Source organism: Gekko japonicus, unplaced genomic scaffold (assembly GCF_001447785.1).
Source record: "Gekko japonicus isolate JY-2015 unplaced genomic scaffold, Gekko_japonicus_V1.1 scaffold1132, whole genome shotgun sequence".
Taxonomy (NCBI): domain Eukaryota; kingdom Metazoa; phylum Chordata; class Lepidosauria; order Squamata; family Gekkonidae; genus Gekko; species Gekko japonicus.
This window is the reverse complement of record NW_015170310.1, coordinates 247,039-253,557: the sequence shown is the minus strand read 5'-3', so window position 1 is coordinate 253,557 and position 6,519 is coordinate 247,039. Positions and strand designations below refer to the sequence as shown.

At 50.1% G+C, this 6,519-nt stretch overlaps 1 protein-coding gene across 4 annotated transcripts in view; it reads right to left on the bottom strand.

Moving 5' to 3' along the window:
* Positions 1 to 6,519, bottom strand: part of CELF2 (CUGBP, Elav-like family member 2) — a 468,221-nt gene that overhangs the window by 306,258 nt on the left and 155,444 nt on the right. The window lies entirely within an intron of this gene.

The following is a 6,519-nucleotide window of genomic DNA, read 5'->3' as shown; positions in this document are numbered from 1 at the left end:
CGATGTATTTATTATTTTATTTATTGGGTTTTCTGGATTTTTATTCTGCCCTCCCTAAAGCAGGATCAGGGCGGATCACAACAGAACAGAATCAGAGACTCTTTACAATAAAATGACACTACATTAAAATAATTAAAAACAATAACATTCAAGAGGTGGCAGCGATTACATTAAAAAAAACCCCAAAACCTGTTACAGCCACATAGGAGGAATCAGTGAATACTTCAGCTGATGGCATAAGAACATAAGAGACACCATCCAGTGTCCAACAGTGTCCAGTGCCCATCCAGTCCAACACTCTGTCACACAGTGGCCAGAAATACCAGGTGCCCCAGGCAGGCAGGGGTGGGAAGAGGCAGGGAGGAAGCAACTTACCCTCCCTCTTCTTCTGCCTACTCCTGGCTGAATGAGGGCCGGAAGCACGGCGGCCGGAAGCAGGGGGCGGGGCTTCGTCATGTACCCCTCCCCCTAAACCTCACCCGGGGGAACTGCGATCCCCCGCGATCTCCCCCGAAATGACCTCTGGGTATAATGCCATACAGTCCTTCCTGCATAGCAGCCATTTCTTCAGGGGAACCAAGCTGAGCTGTCTGGAGATCAGTTCTAATTCTGGGAGGACTCCAGGTCCCACCTGAAGGCTAGCAAACCTAGATCCCCTGACTCACGTGCTGTCACCAGGAGCCTTTTTGTTTCACTCATCTTCATTGCTGGTGTTCCCAACTGATTTGCATGCTGTGTACTTTGGCATAGACGCAATCGCCAGGCAAAGATATCTAGTTCATAACCCTCGATTAGACAAGCAATCAGCTCCTGATTAGATTCCCTTGGTGGCCGCCATCAGAGCTTGCATCGAGCAGCTTTGTACCTACACAAGTTGATGCAGCTTCAGTTGTCATAGTACTGGTTGTCATTCTCGGAACTGCTTGCTGTGATCACCATTTTTAAAAAATAGAATTGAAATTACTACTATTACACTATTTCTACCTCTAGGTGAGAATCCTGGCATCCTGGTGTAACGGTGAGAATTAGTCCAAACTTAAGGAAAAAATTACAAAGTTATACTTCTGCTGGCATCAATAAACAGAGGGGGAAGCAGATTAGTGACCTAAATGAGCAGACAATGAATGCACATACAGACACCTAAATAGTAAGTCTCAATCCAAATATAATTGGGTTTTGTTTTAACTACATGACTTTTTAAGCACTGGAAATGGGGTAAGACAAGGCAGGTCAGGCATCTGAGAAAAAGCTATGGAATCGTGAGGACAAAAATCCCCCCAAACAACACAGTGCAATCTTGCAAGGTGGGCACATTGAAACAGCTCGCAACCTGATTGACACCCTGCCTGTAACTGGCAAGCTGAACTGGAGGGTGCTCAAGGATACTCATTTAAAATAAATAATATACAATTGTATGCCTCCTTTTAATGCTATGTGTCGTTTGCATGCAAGCAGCACAGAAACACAGTTTCAGTTTTAACAGTAAAAAAAAGTCCTCTTCAATTTCATTTGCACAGCTTGGGAAGTGACAACTATATCCCCCAAAGCAAGGAAGAACTCATAGTGCACAGTGGAATTTTCCACCGGAAACACCGTCTTCATAAACTTCGGTAACATCCCTGGGTCCTAGGCTCTACTAATTAGATCTACCCACTGCCAGTTCGGTGTAGTGGTTAGGAGTGTTAGAAGGCAGAACTGGTGGCAGAGCCGTCAAGTCACAGCTGCCTTACGGGGATTCCATCGGGGTTTCAAAACAGGACAGAAACAGAGGCGGTTTGCCATTGCCTGCCGCTGTGCAGTTGGGTGCAGTGGTTAAGTGCGCTGACTCTAATCTGGGAGAACCGGGTTTGATTCCCCACTCCTCCACTTGCACCTGCTGGATGACCTTGGGCAAGCCATAGTTCTGTCAGAGCTGTTCTCTCAAGGGCAGTTTCTGTCAGAGCTCTCTCAGCCCCACCTACCTCACTGGGTGTCTGTTGTGGGGAGGGGAAGGGAAAGGGACTTGGAAACCACTTTGAGACTCCCTTGGGTAGTGAAGGGCGGAGTATAAATCCAATCTCCTCCTCCTCTTCTTCTTCTTCCAACTATAGAGAGCCAGTATGGTGAAGTGGTTAGGAGAGCGGACTTTAATCTGGGAGAACCGGGTTTGGTTCCCCACCCCTTCGCATGTAGCTGCTGGTGCGACCTTGGGTCAGTCATAAGAGCTGTTCTCTCAAGGGCAGTTCCCGAGAGAGCTCTCTCAGCCCCACCCACCTCACAGGGTGTCTGTTGTGGGGAGGGGGAGGGAAAGGGGATTGTAAGCCACTCTGAGACTCCTTTGGGTAGAGAAGGGTGGGGTATAAATCCAATCTCTTCTTCTCTCCTCTCTCTCTCTTCTAGTTTTCAATACGAACATTATTCCAGCTAATTTCCCCATCTTCTTTGGCCTCCATGAATCAACTTTATCCCCAGGTCTGAGTTCCTTGAGAGACTAAGGATGCTACCACCACCACCACCACCCCAGCCTGATCAAGCCAATCATTTGTGTGACTGAAAATACTACCTCTTAATAGGATTGGACTGGGAGGAAGGCAGACTGGTATAGCCTGATCCTGTCAGGTTTCAGAAGCTAAGCAGGGTCAGTACTTGGAAGGGAGACCACCAAGGAAGGCTCTGCAGAGGAAGGCCATGGCAAACCACCTCTGCTTCTCACTTGCCTTGAAAGACCCTTGCTGGGGTTACCATGTGGCTTGGAAGGGAGACCCCCAAGGAAGGCTCTGCAGAGGAAGGCCATGGCAAACCACCTCTGCTTCTCACGTGAAAGCCCCTTGCTGGGGGTCGCCATAAGACTTAGATGAGAGACCACCAAGGAAGGCTCTGCAGAGGAAGGCCATGGCAAACCACCTCTGCTTCTCACTTGAAAGCCCCTTGCTGGGGGTCGCCATAAGACTTAGATGAGAGACCACCAAGGAAGGCTCTGCAGAGGAAGGCCATGGCAAACCACCTCTGCTTCAGACTTGCCTTGAAAGCCCCTTGCTGGGGTCACCATAAGACTTAGATGAGAGACCACCAAGGAAGGCTCTGCAGAGGAAGGCAATGGCAAACCGCCTCTGCTTCTCACTTGCCTTGAAAGCCCCTTGCTGGGGTGGCCATAAGGATTGGATGAGAGACCACCAAGGAAGTCTCTGCAGAGGAAAGCCATAGTTCCGATAAAAGCTGTCCTTGAAAAAGAGCAGTTTCTGTCAAGAGCTCTCTCAGCTCCACCTCCCTCATAGGGTGTCAGTTGTGGGGAGGGGGAAGGGGAAGGAGTTTGTAAGCCGCTCTGAGACTCCCTCGGGAAGTGAAGGGCGGGGTTTAAATCCAATCTCTTCTTCTTCTTCTTCTACCTACAGGAGCTCCACTCAGGTCCTACAGGAATTCATAGGGTTGCCGTAACTTGGAAGCAACCTGGCGGTGCATGAGACGCATGAGAGCACTTCTTAGTAACATACCAATGATTAATACCAAGAGTCACTGCATTACGATTTTTTGATTGAAACACGCTGTATTTCCCCCGCTCGAAGACCACAATGGGAATGAGTCAACCTTAACCTTGTGAAGGTGTTTCCAAATGCTGCCGTTCCACCTGTCGCATTTTGCTTCCCCCCAACAACACTGTTTAGCTTCTTTTGCACTAGTTTGAAGAGTCCGTTGTGATGTCCCTCGACACCCTTGAGCAATGGGGTCAGCTAGGGTTGCTTGCCAGCTCCGGATAAACAGGATCACGAACCCACGGGAAAAATCAAGCGAAGCCACGGGTCAAAATGCGGCCGTGTGGCTTCGAGTGGGAAATTGACCAATAGAAGCGAGGCAAAGGGAGGCGCGACCACAGCGCAGCTCTTGTGTGAAATCGGTCTGGGTGATTCTACATCCGGCATTTGGTCCACATTTTCTCAACACTGAGGAAAAGGTGCAGCTCAAATCCACATTCAGATACCCCCAGGCAGGGGTCATTTCCTGCAGGAGCGCACAGGAGCGGAGCTCCGGCAGTAAAGAGCCCAGGGGGCGGGCTCATGCAACAAGCCCCGCCCCCTGCTCCCAGCAGCCCTCAGTCAGAGCAGGAAGCAGCCAGGTAAGTTGCAGAGCTCCCCTCCCGGCCCCCCGGTCCAAAACAGTCCAGTGGCACCTTTAAGACCAAGTTTTATTCAGGTACAAGCTCTCCCTCCTCTGCGAGGACAGATCTGCACGTTCCCCCCCCAATAGCTAGCAATCCAAAACAGTCCAGTGGAGCCTGAGCGGTGCGTGTTGCCTTCTGACACACTTCCGGTGATGTCAGGGGGTGTGGCATATGCAAATAAGTTATGCTAATGAGTTGTGCTAATGAGCTCCTGCACCTCTTTTTCTACGAAGTGACCCCTGCCCCCAGGCCAATGCCGTACTGACTACAAAGTCACCCCCGAACAGCCATAAATCTATCATGAAGGTACCATAAAACCCGATGATCAAAGAAAGCGAAAGCAGCAGGCGATGCAGAGGGGGATTTCTGTTCCAACCTGGGTTTGGTAAAACAACGGAGGGAAAACCCTGTGCAGAATTGCCCCCAGTCCCTGGCCAATTGCAAATACAACGAAAGGGCCCAAACGGGGAGAAGAATGGCTGGGGGAAGGACTAGGAAACAATGTAGGAAAAGCAGCCTCCCATAAATCGAGGGCTTATCAGCTCTACCCGCAGCCCCCCAATTTCACTGTTTATGCACTCTGGGTGTCTGAGCATGGTCTTTCCTGCAGTTGTCGGGTATTTTTCCTGACCCACGTCGACACCCACGTGCTCATCCACACATCCTATTCACTCCCAGTCAAAGCGGCCTGTCATAGCCAATGAATCAGCTTGCTCCGCTGGATCCAGCGGTGTCCTCTGCTAACACAATTAGCGATACTCTCTTGGTAGTAATTGATTTGGGGAGGCGCCGGTTGGGGTGTTTTAACAAGGGAAGCTTTTCACTACCAACAGCGGGACTTGTTTTCAAGGGGGAGGAGGGGAGAGAGAACAAAATGCCCTTTGGGAACATGCAAGGAATGGTGGCTGATGCAACCCAACGGAAATCAAATGGGGACACATGGCCCGACTAAGGTCGCTGTCATTTTGGAAGGGGGGGGGAGAGAATGAGCAAGAATTGTCCCCTCCTTCCCAGAAGCTTCTTTTCAGAAATACATCTCAGCTGAACAGGACATGGAACATGGAATCCTTCCCAGTTGGTCCAGGTTGACCCAGTAGAGTCAGCCCTGGTGAATACTCAGATGGGAGAACACCAAGGAATGATAGAGAAGAAGAAGAGGAGGAGGAGGAGGAGAAGGAGCAGATTGGATTTATACCCCGCCCTTCACTACCCAAAGGAGTCTCAGAGTGGCTTACAAACTCCTTTCCCTTCCCCACCCTGTGAGGTAGGTGGAACTGAGAGAGCTCTCTCGAGAACTGCCCTTGAAAGAACAGCTCTGAAAGAACTTACGACTGACCCAAGGTCACACCAGCAGCTGCATGTGGAGGAGTGGGGGAATCAAACCCGATTCTCCCAGATTAGAGTCCGTGCTCTTAACCACTATGCCAAACTGGCTCTCTAGAGTTGGAAGGGACCTCCAGGGTCATCTAGTCCAACCCCCTGGAGGTCCAGGGCTGCTACACAGCGGCAGGCAATGGCAAACCGCCTCTGTTTTTGTCCTGCCTTGAAACCCTGGTGGGATCACCGTAAGTTGGCTGCGATTTGACAGCACTCTTCGCCACCATCAGAACATAAGAGATGCCAATGTTGGATCAGGCCAAAGGCCCATCCAGTCCAACACTCTGTGTCACACAGTGGCCAGAAATACCAGGTGCCCTCAGGAGTTCCCCCAGTGGGGCAAGGACACTAGAAGCCCTCCCACTGTTGCCCCCCCCCCCAAGCACCAAGAATACAGAGCATCCCTTGCCCCAGCCTGAGAGTTCCTATCTATACCTTGTGGCTAATAGCCACTGATGGACCTCTGCTCCAGATGTTTATCCAATTCCCTCTTGAAGCCATCCACTCCTGTGGCAGTGAATTCCATGTGTTAATCACTCTTTGGGTGAAGAGGTACTTCCTTTTATCCATTCTAACGATGGCTGAGGGGTGACATGATCGAGGTTTACAAGATTATGCATGGGATAGAGCAGGTGGAGAAATAAGTCCTTTTCTCCCTTTCTCACAATACAAGAACTCATGGACACTCCATGAAATTGTTGAGCAGTCGGGTTGGAACAGATAACACTGATCCAACACTGATCCAACACTGGCTTCTCTTACGTTCTTATGAGATGAGTTGTAATAGCGGGAGTTCTCCAGGGGCTATTTGGAGGTTTGCAACCATAGGGAGGAGTGTGCAAACTGTCCTCAAACATCCCCGTGATAAATTCCATCAGTCAGACCCAAACTCAATTCCCTTCCCTCGCAATGCCTGGGGTGTTTTCATCCCGGCGAGAGCCTCCAAATTCACCTTGAAATTTCGCTTGAAATTATGGTACAAGTGTAACATATAGACCGACTCGCAG